The sequence below is a fragment of the Chlorocebus sabaeus genome, chromosome 24 (assembly GCF_047675955.1).
Source record: "Chlorocebus sabaeus isolate Y175 chromosome 24, mChlSab1.0.hap1, whole genome shotgun sequence".
Classification (NCBI taxonomy): Eukaryota; Metazoa; Chordata; class Mammalia; order Primates; family Cercopithecidae; genus Chlorocebus; species Chlorocebus sabaeus.
In genome coordinates, this window is record NC_132927.1 from 27,034,801 (window position 1) to 27,051,772 (window position 16,972).

A 16,972-nucleotide genomic window follows, 5' to 3' on the forward strand; every position below is an offset into this window, starting at 1 on the left:
CATTTGGCTCTTCTGACTGCTTCTGTGAGAGTAATGAAGAAAAGACAAATAGCCTTGGGTTCCAAATATCAGGCATGAATAGAAATTCAGAAAACTTCCTTGACAGCTTTGAAGAAATCTATTATCTCTTATAGCTAAGGGGAAGATATGGCTGAGGATCAAGTCCAGGGCCTGATTATAAAGCCTTTGGAGTTGCAATATTAATTAAATGTGAGACCTAGTTCTGTTATGCTAAGGTAAGGGCACTGGTGAAGATGGCCTAGGACCTATGACATGGGATGGGGGCATTTGAGCAGATATGAATGAGGCTTAGAACTTTAAACATGAGTTGGAAGAACGAGTTTCAGTATAGCCCTAATGGGGAAGTACACAGAATGCTCTTGGAGGAGAGCTTATACACTGAAGAAGCTGTAGGATCTTGCTAAATACTTACCTGGGATTCAGATTTGCTGTGTTGACTTGAGCATCTGGAAGTCCTTCTAAGTGGGTTACTAGAAGCTTGTTCTCAATAATAGTTTACAATCTATATGCTGAGATGCCAGAATTTCCCTGGCGTACTGTAGAAGAAAGAATCTCAAGGTTTAGGGAGATGGGATGTTGGATTTGCTCTATTATAGTCATTCTGCTTAGTCATACTCTATTCACACCATGCCCAGGAGGGCCCATAGAATTTACTCTTTTCAAGGCATTGAATGAGGGAGAACAGATAGCCTTGAAAAATTCTTCTGTAGCTGTCCTCAGTAGATTAGAGATAATGATCACGAGCCCACATTGAAACTGGGATCCATGATTTTATATCCTGGTAGAGGCCAGGTGGCTGAACTGTCAAAGCCATGTTTAGCACAGTTGCTATAACAACCTTCAGGAACAGGTGAAAATCAGGATGTTTTGACTGCAAGGATAGGTGGTGGTATCCTATTGATCCCTGAGTCTCTAGGAATGAATAAAACCATCAGCCTACTTAAGTGCTATTTGACATATGTAGGTGGAAAAATCCTGGGACTGATAGGTAGAAACCTAACTGAAATCACTGTAATAGAGATTCAAGACATATTACCTGAATCTTAGACATAAACCAGTTCACAAACCTGGAGTCCCTTAATTAAGGGTGAGGCCAGATGTCTTTGAGGAAGAGTCCCATAGTGCAGCCAGGTATAAACGGTGACTTTTCCCTAAGGCCATTTCCAGAGGCACTTGTATCATTTTACCAGGGTGATTGTGAACTAAGGAATGGGAGATTCTCGTATGTTCTGGAGGTTAATTGATATTAGCTCTGAATACTAATCTCTGCAGTCTCAAAATACCACCAAAATTCCAGTGATTAAAGTAGAGATTTAAGAAAGTCAAGTGGGACTAAAGATCCACTCCAGAGTTATTTTTCCAGTCCTAAAATATATGTGAATATAGATATATTGAGTAGCAGAATTCCTACATTAGGTTTATAGGGAGCTATTATGATTGGTAGGAACAAGTGTAACCTCCCTAGCTAACTTCTTACCCACGCCAAAGTTGAATACCAAATTTAAACTTGATCACTGGGGAATTACAGAGATTAGTGCCACCATTAAAGATATGAAAGATACAGGTCTTTTCCTTTTAACTCATCTTGGCTCATGCAATAGCCAAATTAGTTTTGGAGAATGTCTGTGGATTATTAAAAATTTAATCAAATGTTGATGCCAATCATAGTTGTGGTTCCACATGTGGGGGATATTTACTAGAGCAAATCAGAACAGTTCTTGGCACCTAGAGGGTAGCTATTGACTTGAAAACTAGAAAGTAGCTTTCTTTTCAATTCCCATCAGCAAAAATAATCAGAAGCAGTTTGCTTTCACATGATTGCAACAGCACTGTCATTGTATTACCTCAGGGATATTTAAAGACTTCTGTTCTATGATAGAGTATCATTCCAGAGGGACCTTTGTTTCCTTGATATCCAATAGAATATCATGGTAGTCTTTTGTTTTGATAACATTATGGAAGTTGCATCTTGTGAGCAGGAAGTAGCAACCACCCTACATACTTTAAAAAATACCACTAGTATCCGAGAACTAGCGATAAACCCAGTTCAGGAACCTGACACAATCGTGAAATTTCTAACAACGAAGTAGTGCTCTACCTTGTATCATCCACCTTAAAGATGCACAGTGTTTGTTTGGCCTGTTTTTATTTTGAGACAATGTACTGCATTTGCTACTCTTTGACCCATGTAACCTGTATGACTGCCACCTTGTTCATATCACTTGGAACAACATAATGTACTACAGAAGGTCCAGGCTATGATGCAAGCTGCCCTGACACTTAGGCTTTAGGATTCAGCAGTCCCAGTGGTAAATAGGATACTGTATGGAGTCTCTTGCAAGTCCAGTAGGAGAATCCCAATGCAGACCCCTAGGATTTTGGTATAAGAATATGCCTTTATCTGCTGATAGCTATTGTCTGTTTGAAAGGCAACTCTTGATTTACTTCTAGGCCTTAGTAGAGGCTAGACTCCTGACCATAGGATACTAAGTAACTATGTGACATGAACTGCTCTTTAGAAATTGGGTGTTACCCTGCATGTTCTCACTCATAAGTGAGAGTTGAACAATGAGAACATGTGGACATAGGGAGGGGAACATCATACACCGGGCCTGGCCTGTCAAGGGGGGAGGGGTTGGGGGCAAGGGGAGAGAGAGCACTAGGACAAATACCTAATGCATGTGGGGCTTAAAACCTAGATGACAGGTTGATAGGTGCAGCAAACTACCATGGCATGTGTATACCTATGTAATAAAACTGCACATTCTGTATGGGTATCCCAGAACTTAAAGTAAAATAAAAAATAAAAATAAAGGAAATTGGGTGTTACCTAATTTACTGGGTCATAAGTTGAACGTGGGCAGCAGAATTCCATTGTCAAATGGAAGAGTATACACTGAGGTGGCCTGAGATTATCTGGAAGACACAAGTAAATCACATGGAACAAATATCCATTGGACCTGCCCTTACTTCTTTGCTATGTGTGTTTTTTGTTTGTTTGTTTGTTTTTCAACCCATTATCTATAGGCTCATAGCCATTTAGCAGAGGAAGAAAAAGTTTAGGCCTGGTTTATTAATGGTCTACATGATATGCTAGCACCAACTTGAAGCAGACAGCCACAGAATTCTGTGTCCACACCATAATGGGATGGCCCTGAAAGATAGTGAGGAGGAGAAATTCTCCCAGTGGATATAACTTTGAATAGTACATCTGGTTGTCCTCTTTTTTAGGAAGAAGAGTTGATCTGAGGTATGGATCTGTACTGATTTACGCACAGTAGCTAATAGGTTGGTCAGTTACTTGGAAGGAAGAAGATTTGAGGTAAGGAAGTCAGTGGGAGAAGTATTATGGATGGATTCTTAAAATTGCCCAGAATGTGAAAATTTCTGTGAACTACAATACTGTCCAGCAGAGGGCATCCATCTTGATAGTTATACCAGAAGATCTGTCCTACAGGTGTCAATCAGTCTCTTTACTCAGTCACCCTAGTGCTTGCTTAGGGGGCCTACGTGACAATAGGAATGTAGGCTAAGAGTAGATTCAACAATGTGGACTTCTACTTGCCAAGGATAATTCAGTTTCTGCCACTATGGAGTGATTAATCTGCTTATAGCAGAGGCCATTGCGGAGACCCCAGTATGATACTGTTCCCTTGACAGATTGGTCAACCATCTGGTGGCAGTTTAATTACACTAGATTCCTTTCATTATAGAGGGAACAGTGATCTGTCATCATGGGAATAGATACATATTCCAGGTAGAAGTTTACCTTCCCTGCTTGGAAAGTTTCTATTAGTGCCACAATTCATGGGCTTATGGAATGCCTTGTTTTATCACCATGTATCACAAATATCTTTGAGCAAGAAAGTAATTTTATTATGGGGGAAGTGTGGCAGCAGAGTCATGCCCATGGAACTAACTGATCTTACCCATCACTCGGGAACAGCTAGTTTGATAGGATGGAGGAAAGTATGCAGAAGGATCAATCGTGGTGCTGGCTGAGAGAAAACCCCTGTAAGGATGTAGTATAGGACTCAACCCATTCACCATTGTATGTTGCCATCTACTCAATATTCAGAATGCATGGTTCTGTGAACCAAGAGGCAGAGGTAGGAGTGGCTCTTCTATTATTCCTAATCTCTCTCCTGTACTTTTTTTCTCTACAACTTTGTCTTTATCATATTGTCCCTATAGCATTGGACTTGGTGAGTTTGGAGGCCCCAGCGCCCAAGGGATTGATACTTTCCCCAGATGACATGGTCACAATTCTATTTAATGGGAAGCTGAAACTACCACCTGGCTATTTTGGAGTCTTCAGATCACTAAATCAACAGTTAGAGAAGGGGGTCATTGTACTGGTTGGGGTGATTGATTCTAACGACCATGGGGAAATTGGTTATTGCTCTACAAAGGGAACAAGGAAGACGATGTCTGGAATCCCAGGTATTCACTAGGGCGTCTCTTAGTATTCACATCTCTAATATTACTGGACAGTGGGAAACTGAAACAACACAATGAAGATGAGAGCACTAAGGACTTGGATCCTCTGAGACTAAGGTTGGGTGACCCCACCAGATGAGGTATGAGTCAAGGGTTATGGGAAAATGAAAGCCATAATGATCACTTTGGCCCTTAGGTCCAATACCTACCCTCTTTTCTCTGTCCTTACTATCAGAACCACAATTTTGTTGACCTTTTCCAAGTGGCTATGTCCATCAGGGGAGACTGAGACACTCCCCCATTTTAGGGAATAAATCTTGATTGGTCTAGCCTCATTTTTCTTGTTAAAGGAATGGTTTAGGATTGGATAATTCTGGACAATGACACAGGAGGAAAAATCTGCTGGAGTGCTTCTAGGAAGGTTTTCCTTGCTATTAACAGGGTACACAAGCCACAGACATGACTTTTTCTGTCTCTAGGCATGGATGTCTGCTTCTGATGTGACTAGAATGGCAACTTCCATTTTGAAAACATAAGAGGAGCCAGCATTAGAAAATAAGTTGGCTGGGTGGTGGTGGCTCACACCTGTAATTTCAGCACTTTGGGAGGCTGAGGTGGGAGGATTGCTTGAGCTCAGGAGTTTGAGACCAGCCTGGGGAACATAATGAGACCTCATCTCTACTAAAAGTTGGGAAAAAATTAGCCAGGCATGGTGGCATGAGGCTATAAATGCAGCTACTCAGAAGGCTGAAGCAGGAGGATTGTATAAGCCCAGGAGATGGATGCTGCAGTGAGCTGTGATTGTACCACTGCACTCCAGCCTGAGTGACAGAGTGAGACCCACTCTCAAACAACAGGCAGCCAACTATAATGTGACAGGTCCCTCATCAGATTACTGAAGGGTGTGTGTCCACTGCTTGAACTTGGAAGGCCAGACTCTGAGCCAAGGCCATGATGCCCAGGCAAGGAACAGGTGTTTCTGAGAACCTAAACATCATGGAGAGTATCTCGGAACCTGCCAAGAAAAACAGTCTCCTTGCTCAAACACAGTAGGCAAAGAGCCAGAAAATTAAAGGCAGTTTGGAGATGGAAAGTAGCACAGATCTCTAGAGCTGTCCTGCTGCTGCTCAGGAGCACCCTGTATGTAAGTCCTAATATACTCATCTACTTGCCAATCGGAACCGTCTGAGTCACTTTTTGGTCTCTCAGCTCCCTCCCAGTTTGGGAGACCATTTTTCTATACAATCCTGGGCTTTTCTTGTAACAGTTGGTATCACAAACAGGATCTAAAAGACCAAAAGAAGATTTAGGAAGGGGTGTCTGCAGTGGGAATCCCAGGGTGGTTGACAGCATCCATGTGGGGTGAAATTGTTCAACTGCTCGACCTTTTTGGGCTGTTGCTTGAGTACAGGTATGCTTAGAAAATTCCAGTGGGGAGTAAACATGTAGTGCAAGGACCTAAGATGTTAAAGTAAAATAAGGATAGCAAATGTGCTGTTGCTGTGGTTAGACTGGCTACTGAGAAATTGTTAAAGCAGGAAAAATAGATACAAAAGTTAAGGGAGGAGCTACAGTTAGAAAGGGACATGCGAGTATCCATGTCAGCCCTGGTTGGGGATTTGGTGGAGAAGGTAGATAAAAGGGAGGAAGGGTTGGAACTCCTGTGGCTTATGTTTCCAAAAACATGGGAAAGTTCAAAGGCATGCTAGGTTTTCTAGGACTCCAGCTGGTTACATATTATGACTCATCCTTGTGGACCTTTTTAAACTGATGGCCAAATTACAGCAAGAAAAATCCAGAGCTCAGATGTTTCACCTTCAGTTACAGTTAATCAGATCTTCTGAAGCTCTCTATTTCTCTTTTCTTTTCTGCCTGCTTTGAATCTGTTGTTATTAAACTCCTGGTATTGAAATAAAACTCACTGTTTATGGTACTGCTAATTCAAAGCCACTTGGGGATTTTGTTTTTCTTACACAGTTCAGACAATTCTAACTAAAATGTAAATGTTAGAAACTCATTTGAAACTGAAGAAAAAAGGAGGTAAAATAAGTTTTTTTAAAAAATCAAACTGCTATGAAAACTACTTTACCCAAAATTTTTGTCCACAGCCTTCATTGGATTACCTGTTAGGGCAAATAAAATTTAGCCATGTGAAGGGGTCCTAATTTTGTCAAAAATAATTTGGATCCAGTTATCTTTTATAGGCTGATGAGTTTATAATACTGTCTCATGGCTAGAGTTCTGAAGTAAAAGGTATTGGGTGTGTGCGTGTGTGTGCGTGTGTGTGCATGTGTGAGTGTGTGAGAATATACATGTTTAAATATGTTTATATGTATGTACATGTGTTATATGTTATGTCTGACATGCTACCAGCTTGGCTTATAAGTAAATGAGTACTCATACATTAAGATAAAGCCAAGTACTTTTTAAGTTTATGTAAATTTAGTAATCTTTAATAAATAAGCTGGATTTAAAATTATTCGTAAAATAAAATAGAAATGTCTTCAGAATTGTCAGCATACATTTTTGTCTGGGTTTACTGATTAGGTAAGTTTTATGTTTGCCTCTGCTAGATATTTTAAGATGTCAGAGTTTGACATGAGAGTTATAAGACTGTAAACCCAGCCAAAACCAGAATGATCATTGTGTGGTTTTTTTGGACAAATAAGACTAATTTAATATAGTTGGTTCAGTGAAAGTAACAAAATCTTCTAAATTATCAGCAAAATGCCCATGTGTTTAAGGTTTTTTTTAATATACACTTTAAGTTCCGGGGTACATGTGCAGAACATGCAGGTTTGTTACATAGGTGTACACGTGCCATAGTGGTTTGCTGTACCCATTAACCCGTCATCTACATTAGGTATTTTGCCTAATGCTCTCCCTCCCCGACAGGCCCCAGTGTTTCTCACTTATAAGTGGGGGTTGAACAAAGAGAACACATGGACACAGGAGGAGGGGGGAACTTTAAGGTTTTTACTTAGGTGAACATCTTATATTTACAGGCTATAAAAATGGTTAACAGGAAAATAAGTTAGAATAGTGGTTAGGTTTGTCTAATATCTGAGTTCTCATGAGTCATCCAGATAAACTGCCAAAAACAAATGAATTGAATAAATGTGAATGAGATAAATGCTTATAGGTGAACTCTTGTGTAATTTAAAATCTTAAAATGATTTTAGTTACTCAGTGAATGTCTGAGGGATTTCCAGTTGAAAAAAAAATGTTATATAGAGGGCGTTGGTTGTACTTCTGTACCCGTTAATGGGAAATAAAATCTGTTATGTGGGAGAAGCATTGGTGGACCTCTGTGAGTTGAATAAAAATAAGGACGGAGTCTGAAAAGAAATCAAGGAACAAAAAGGAGATGGGCCAGATGGGTCCCTGTACACTTGCCTTAGCCCAGGCAGGCAGTGAAGATGAAATAATACTGCCTACCAGGAGTATATTCTGAGATCACCCAAACAATCCAGAAGTTACATAAGGTACGGATAGGCCAGAACCCCTATAACAGCCCTGTGTGGTCTCTGAAAAAGCCAAATGGCATCTGGAGAATGATGGTAGACTACCATGAGCTAAATGAGGTGGTGCCACTTGTATCTGCTGCTGTACCCAATATTGCTCAACTGCTACAGCAAGTAGTCCTTAAGCTGGGAAGTGTCCATGCTATGATTGACTTGCATTATGCCTTTTCCAGTGTTATTTTAGCAGAAGATTTACAAGACCAGTTTGCCTTCACTTGGGAGGGCCAATAATGGACTTTCCAGGTACTACCAAAAAGATACCTGCACAACCCCACCATCTGTCACAGTATAGTTGCATAGTACCTATATAGACTCACTTTCCCTGCCTCAGTCTGTGTTTCACTGTATTAATGATATCATGCTAACCTCAGAGTCTCTTGCAGATCTGGAGACTACCCTACAAACCACCTTGGATGGCCTAAAGGACAGGGGATGGGAAGCCAACCCCAAAAAGATACAGAGGCCCAAATTCCTGGGAGTTACCTGGTCAACTAAGATGTGAAACATACCTGGAGCTGTCATTGGTAAGATAGTACAGCAGCTTGTTCCCCAGACAGTAAAGCAACTGTAGGTTTTCCTAGGTTTACTGGGCTACTGGAGGATATTCATTCCTCATTTGGCACAAACCCTCAGCTCATTATATACCCTAATAAAGAAGGGTAAAAAATGGGACTGGACACACATAGAGCAAGAGCCATTTGACAAAGCAAAAATATTGGTGAAACAAGCCCAAGCACTAGAGGTCCCACTGCCACAGGATCCTTTTGTATTAGAAGTCACTAGAGAGGCCACAAGGATGACTTAGGGTTTGTGGCAGAAGCAACCAATGGGAATGGTAACTGTAGGGTTTTGCTCTCAATTATGTTTGTTTGTTTGTTTGTTTGTTTGTTTTGAGATGGAGTCTTGCTCTGTCACCCAGGCTGGAGTGCAGTGGCACACTCTCGGCTCACTGCAAGCTCCACCTCCCAGGTTCACGCCATTTTCCTGCCTCAGCCTCCCCAGAAGCTGGGACTACAGGCTCATGCTGCCACACCCAGCTAATTTTTTTTTGTATTTTTAGTAGAGACAGGGCTTCACTGTGTTAGACAGGATGTGGTCTCCATCTCCTGACCTTGTGATCTGCCTGCCTCGGCCTCCCAAAATGCTGGGATTACAGGCGTGAGCCACCACCCGGCCTGGTCTCAATTATGAAAGGGGGCAGAATCCTACTATACAGTCCTAGAGCAACAGCTATTAGCCGTGTATAGGGCATTGCAACAAGCAGAGGCCATCACCACCAGAAAGAAGACCACACAATAAAAACTGCCTACCCCATAAAAGGTGGGTGGAAGGCTTTCTAACCAAGCCCACCTCTGGGGTGGCACAATTACACACCCTGCAGAAATAGCATGCCTGTCTACAACAAAAGGGTGTCCTGTCTACTAATCCTTTAAGTCAGCTTCTACAGGAGGTGCCTGGACCCATCCACTTTGAACAAGTGGAGGGAGCCAAGATGGCAATAGAACCACCTACAGGGCCAACCATTGTATATAAGGGGACCCCACCAATACCCACTAGGGCCTGGTACATTGATGAGTCTAGCAAAGGCACCCAACACCAATGGTCAGTGGTCATGGTACAAATGGATACTGACACCATATAACTGTATAGGTACATCATAAGAGCAGCCACAGAGTGGGCCACAGCAAAGGCAGCAGGCATCTCCATCCTCTATGTAAATATTCTAGCAGCTGTTCATAACTGTGAGACCTACTCACAGCTGAGACCTAGAAGGGTTCCTTCTGCACTAAGTCACATACCTAAAGCCATACAACCTCTATAGGACTGACAAGTCAATTTTATTGGTCCTCTGCCCTGGAATGGTGGGGAAAGGCATACCTTAACCTCTGTGGACACAACAGTGGGGCTACTACAGGCCTTCCCAATAAAACATGCCACCCAGCTGGAGACCGTTAAGTGTCTCACTGCTGTTAGTGTCATATATGGCAAGCTATGCAGAATATATAATGATCAGGGCTCCCATTTGTGGGCCACAATATCCAACACTGGGCATCAGAGCAAAACATAGACTGGAGGTTCCACTACCATATATCCCAACAGGGGCGGGACTCAGAAAAAAAAAATGGCCTGTTAAAAACCCAATTACATGCACTGTCCCAGAATGGCTAAGTTTCTGGACTAAGAATCTCCCTGAAGCCATACAAATTTTAAATGAGCTACCCACTAACACACTTGGCATCACTCCCTATGAATGGGCCTGTAAAATATGCCCTGCAAACTCTCAGCGTTACTTCTGAGACACTGAGCCATGCTTCTGAAGCAGAAGCCATACTGTGCTTCTAAGAACACCAGTGGATCTGCCAACTGGCGATGGCTACATGGACCTGAAGTTGAGCTGGAAAGTGCCCCTATACTGGACTGGTTTTATGATGCTGGAGGGTGAATGAAGACTGCCGGAGGATAGGTGATCCCAGCTGTATGTACTCTTAGAGGGAGGTCTGAGAGCCTTATGATATCAACATCAGCAGCACTGATACCTGCTGGAGTGGTCATAGTGCAGAGTGCATAGGCAAGGCTGGAAGCTTACCAATTGGCTACTATGCCCACTCTTAGAGAGGGAAGCCATGTGTGGTACTGTAAGCCATAATTGAAGCCTATGGCAACCTCACTAATAGGGCCAATGGGAGAAAATATAGCAGTAATAATGTTACAAGGAGTGGCTGCTATACCCTTGAGGGTCTCTGTTGAAGACCTGTGTTTGCCTTGTTTCTGCTACCCATGGCAGCTGGTAATGTCTTCTGAACTAGGCTGTGACTACAACAGCAGCCAGCAACCAGTCCTATTGTGGGGTATGTGGATACCTCCCCCTGTTAAGTGGTAATAGTATGCCTTGGGATATTCTGCCTTTTGCCTGACAGAACTGGAGTGACTGGTTCAACAGCACCAATAAGGCAACCCAGGCTCACTAAGGATTGTCTCTGCATGGAGGCCTGATTGCCAATGCAATGGAGACTCAAAGATATGTGCCATTAGGCCACAAAACAAGTCTCAATAAATTTAAGAAAATAAAAATCATATCAAGTACCTTCTCAGACTACAGTGAAATAAAACTGGAAAATAACTCCAAAAGGAACCCTCAAAATTATACAAATACATAGAAATTAAATAATCTGCTCTTGAATGATCTTTGGGTTAACAATGAAATCAAGATGGAAATTTAAAAATTCTTTGAACTGAACGACAGTGACACAACTTATCAAAACCTCTGGGATACAGCAAAAATGGTGCTAAGAGGAAAGGTCATAGCATTAAATGCTTACATCAAAAAGCCTGAAAGAGCACAAATAGACAACCTAACATCATACCTCAAGAACTAGAGAAACGAGAACCAAACCCAAACCCAGCGGAAAAAAAATTAACAAAGATCACAGCAGAAACTAAATGAAATTGAAACAAAAAAATACAAAAGACAGATGAAACAAAAAGCTATTTATTTGAAAAGATAAAATTGATAGACCATTAGTGAGATTAACTAAGAAAAGAAGAAAAAAGATCCAATAAGCTCAATTAGAAACAAAACAGAAGATATTACAACCTATACTACAGAAATACGAAAGATCATTCAAGGCTACTATGAACACCTTTGTGTACACAAACTAGAAAGTCTAAAGGAGATGGATAAATTCCTGGAAATGTACAACCCTCCTGATTAAATCAGGAAGAAATAGAAACTGAACAGACCAATAACAAGCTGTGAGATTGAATCAGTGATTTAAAAATTGCCAAAAACTCCTTTCAGGACCAGATGGATTCATAGCCGAATTGTATCAGACATTCAAAGAAGAATTGGTACCAGTTCTACTGAAACTATTTCAAAAGATAGAGAAAGATGGAATCCTCCCCAAATCATTCTACGAAGGCAGTGTTACCCCAATACCAAAACCAGGAAAGGCCATAACAAAAAAAGAAATCCTCAGGGATAATGGTCTGCATTATCATCAAAGATGCAAAAAATCATAACAAAATACTAGCTTTCCAAATCTAACAGCTTATCAAAAAGATAATATATCATGATGAAGTGGATTTCATACCAGGGATTCAGGGATGGTTTAATATATGCAAATCAATAAATGTAATATGACACATAAACAAAAATCATATGATCATCTCAGTAGGCACAGGAAAAGCACTTGATAAAATCCAGCATTCTTTTATGATAAAAACCCTAAAAAAATTGTCACAGATGGGACATACCTCAAAGTAATAAAAGCCATCTATGACACATCAACAGACAACATAATACCGAACAAGGAAAAGTTGAAAGCATTCCCCCAGAGAATTGGAACAAGACAAGAATACCCACTTTCGCCACTTCTACTCAACATAGTACTGGAAATCCTAGCCAGAGCAGTCAGACAAAAGAAAAATAAAGAGTATTCAAATTGGAAAAGAGGAAGTCAAACTGTTGCTGTTCGCCATTAATATGATCATGTACCTAGAAAACCCTAAAGACTCATCCAAAAATCTCCTAGACCTGATAAATGAATTCAGTAAAGTTTCAGGATACAAAATCAATGTACACAAATCAGTAGCGCTGCTCTACACCAATAATGACGAAAGTGAGAATCAAATCAAGTACTCAATCCCTTTTACAACAGCTGCAAAAAAATTAATTAAATAAAATACTTATGAACATACTTAACCAAGGAAGTGAAAGATCTCTACAAGAAAAACTACAAAACACTGCTGAAAGAAATCATAGATGACACAAACAAATGGAAACACATCCCGTGCTCATGAATAGGTAGAATCAATATTGTGAACATGACCATACTTCCAAAAGCAATCTACACATTCAATGCAATTCCCATCAAAATACCATCATCATTCTTCAAAGAACTAGAAAAATATCCTAAAATTCATATGGAATCAAAAAAGAGCCCATATAGCCAAAGCAGTACTAAGAAAAAGAACGTATCTGGAAGCATCATAGTACCTGACTTCAAATTTTACTGTGAGGCTATAGTTACCAAAACAACGTGGTACTGCTATAAAAATAGGCATGTAGACAAATGGAACAGAATAGAGAACCCAGAAATAAAGCCAAATACTTACAACTAACTGGTCTTCGACAAAGCAAACAAAAACATAAAGTGGGGAAAGGATACCCTATTCAATAAATGGTGCTGAGATAACTGGCAAGCCACATGTAGAAGAATGAAACTGGATCCTCATCTCTCACCTTATATCAAAATCAACTCAAGATGGATCAAAGACTTAAATCTAAGAACTGAAACCATAAAGATTGTAGAAGATAACATCAGAAAAATTCTTCTAGACATTGGCTTAGGCAAAGAATTCTTGACTAAGAATCCGAAAGCAAATGCAACGAAAACAAAAATAAATAAATGGGACCAGGCATGGTGGCTCATGCCTATAATCTCAGCACTTTGAGAGGCTGAGGCGGGTAGATTACTGGAGGTCAGGAGTTCAAGACGAGCCTGGCCAACATGGCGAAACCCTGTCTCTACTAAAAATACAAAAAATTAGCTGGGCATGGTGGCGTGTGCCTATAGTCATTGACAATTAGACAATTCTTGAAAAAATATACACAGACAGCCAACAAACATATGAAAAAATGCTCAAAATCACTATAAGGGAAACACAAATCAAAACCACAGTGAGATACAACCTCATTCCTGCAAGAATGGTCATAATTTAAAATTAAAAAAAAATAGATGTTGGCTTGGATGTGGTAAAAAGGGAACTCTTTCACGCTGCTGGTGGGAATGTAAACTAGTACAACCACTGTGGAAAACAGTATGGATACCCCTTAAAGAACTAAAAGTAGAACTACCATTTGACCCAGCAATCCCACTACTGGGTGTTTACCCAAAGGAAAATAAGTCATTATATGAAAAAGACAAATGCACATGCATGTTTATAGCAGCACAATTCACAATTACAAAGATATGGAACCAAGCTAAATGCCCATCAGTCAATGAGTGGATAAAGGAAATGTGGTATATATACACCATGGAATATTACTTGGCCATAAAACAGAACAAAATAATGGCCTTTGCAGCAACTTGGATGGAGTTGGAGGCCATTATTCTAAGTGAAGTAACTCAGCAATGGAAAACCAAATATTGTTATGTTCTCCCTTAAAAGTGAGAGTTAAGCAATGAGGATGCAAAGACATAAGAATGATATAATGGCCTTTGGGGACTCGGAGCAAATGGTCGGAAGGGTGAGCAATGAAAGACTGCATGTTTGGTACAGTGTACTCTGCTCCAGTGACAGGTGCAGCAGAATCTCAGACATCACCACTAAAGAACTTTTTCATGTAACAAAAAACCATCTGGTCCCCAAAAACTATTGAAATTTTTAAAAAGTTTTTTTTAAGCCACAAAAACCAATATGTACCCTTACAGACACTACCTGTTGTGCCTATATGCCTGATGAACTGAGAACAGTGTCACAAATGTTTTAAATCATTTGTCAACTCAAATCCATTATATAACCTAATTAGGCTTATTTGACTCATTCTCAAATTGGTTACACACCTTACCTACTCATTGAAGTTACATTTTGCTAACAGGCATCATAATTGTAGTTAGTTTCTGCTTTTTATGATGTTTTGTATACTGTAGATGTGGCTTGTACACACAAGCCATGGCTATACATTATAGGTCTGTATAGTTCTTCCCCTCATACCCCACTCAAGAACTTTCATGCAAGATTGGTGGGAAGAATATGAGAGCTGGGGAATGGGGTGGATTGTAGTGTGATGTGTCCCCACCAGGTTACTTAGAGTGTACGTCCACTGCTTGAACGGGGAAGGCTGGGCAGTGAGCCAAGACCATGATGCCCACTGGAGGAGCAGGTGTCTTACCAAGGAAGACAGTCTCATTGCTCAAATGCAGTAGGCAAAGAAGTTACAGAAAAATTGTTTAAAAGCAGTTTAGAGATGGGAGGTGGCATGGATCTCTAGAGCTGTCCTGCTGCTGCCCAGAAGTGTCCTGTATAAGTCTCACAAACTCATCCACTCACCGGGCTTGACTTATCTGAGTCATTCTTCGGTCTCTTGGTTCCCTCCCAGTTGGGAGAACATTTTTCTATATAATCCTGGATTTTTTTCGTAACATCAACACACTGAAGATGGTAGAGTGCACCTTTGTCTTTTTGGCAAAGTCTTCTGGTTATTTCCAATGTGTATTCCCTTCTTTGTTTAGTATTAGACCCCCAAATTTTTGTTGCATACATGGTATGCAACAAATTTTTCATTGATAAAAATATTTATCAATGAGGTGGGACATGGTAGGTCAATGGTATTTAAGTGGAGATGATATGTGCACCTTCTGGATTGTACTCTTAGAGAGAATGGATATATTCACTTCTTCCCTTTTACCCTTCTGTATGGCTAGAATGAAAATGTGAATGCCCACGCTAGAGCAGCCATCATGGAACATATGATGGAAGCCCCGAGTGAAAGATGGAAGAAAGCATGAAGAACTTCCATTCCTTCATTTTGTTGTTGTTGTTGTTGTTTTGTTTTGTTTTGTTTGAGATGGAGTCTCGCTCAGGCTGAAGTGCAGTGGTGTGATCTCTGCTCACTGTAACCTCCGCCTCCTGGGTTCAAGCAATTCTCCTGCCTCAGTCTCCTGAATAGCTGGGACTACAGGTGCACGCCGCCCAGCCCGGCTAATTTTTTTTGTATTTTTTAGTAGAGACGGGGTTTCACCGTGTTGCCTAGGCTGGTCTCGAACTCCTGAGCTCAGGCAATCTGCCCACCTTGGCCTCCCAAAGTGCTGGGATTACAGGTGTGAGCCACCATGGCCGGTCAGTTCCTTCATATTTTAAAGCCACAGTATTATCCCTGGATGACTTATGCTCAGGTTATTTTCATAAGACCAAAATAAATATTTGTCTTATTTTAGCCATTGTAATTTTTATAGCAGCCAAAGCTACATCCTAACTAGTATAGTCCATGAGTTGTGCAAAGTTGATTTCATGATGAATTCTAAAACATTTTCATTGCCCCCCAAAGAAACCTCATACTCATTAGCAGTCACTCTCCAATTTCTCCCCAACCTCCCACTCCTTTCCTCCATCCCTAAGAAACAATTAATGTACTTTCTGCCTCTTTAGATTTACCTATTCTATAAATTTCATGTAAATGGAATCATATAATATGTGGTCTTTGTGGCTGGCTACTTTCATTTACTATAATGTTTTCAAGGTCCATCCATGTTGTAGCATATATTGGTACTCAGTAATTTTTTATGACCAAATAATGTTCTAGTATATGGACGTACTACTTTTTGTTTATCCGTTCACTAGTTATTTGGCACTGGGATTGTTTCCACCTTTTGGCTATAATGAATAATGCTGCTATGGATACTCCTGTACAAGTTTTCCTGTGAACATATATTGTAATTTCTTTAGAGTATATATCTGGGAGTGCTAATGTATATGGTAATTCTATGTTTAACTTTTTGAGGAACTGCCAGACTTTTTCCCAAAGTGGCTGCACCATTTTATATTTCCATCAGCAGTTTATGAGGGTGCCAATTTCTCCACATCCTTACCAACACTTGTTATTATCTTTTTGATTATAGTCATCATAGTAAGTATTTTTAAACTTATTCTGGAGCAAGTGAAACATTACTGTTCTAAGACTCAGAGTTATATAAAAGCATTACACTTAGAGAAATATCAGTCCCCCTAGTCCCTACTAACCTCTTACCATTCTTCCATTATTTCTACTCTATTCCCACCCATCTCCCACAGGTGACCAATCTCACTGGTTTCTGGTTTATTCTTGCTGTAGTTATTTTTCACAGATGAATGGATACTTTGTTTCATATCCTTTTCTCTTTCCAGGACTGGTGTACTATTTGCACTTTTTCCTTCTCATTTAACATTGTATTCTGGAAATCACTCTGTATTAGCTTATAAAGATCTTCTATATTCTTTTTCACACC

At 40.4% G+C, this 16,972-nt stretch overlaps 1 protein-coding gene across 2 annotated transcripts in view; it reads left to right on the plus strand.

The window, feature by feature from the left end:
* Positions 1-16,972, plus strand: part of ATL1 (atlastin GTPase 1) — a 98,917-nt gene that overhangs the window by 6,509 nt on the left and 75,436 nt on the right. Inside the window, exon 1 of one of the 2 annotated variants that reach the window (XM_007986643.3) lies at positions 7,528-8,509. The exons of the other annotated variant lie outside the window; for it this stretch is intronic. The gene's annotated coding sequence lies outside the window, so the exon portion shown is untranslated. Of the gene's footprint in view, positions 1-7,527; positions 8,510-16,972 lie in introns of those variants that run through there. 2 annotated transcript variants of the gene reach the window in all.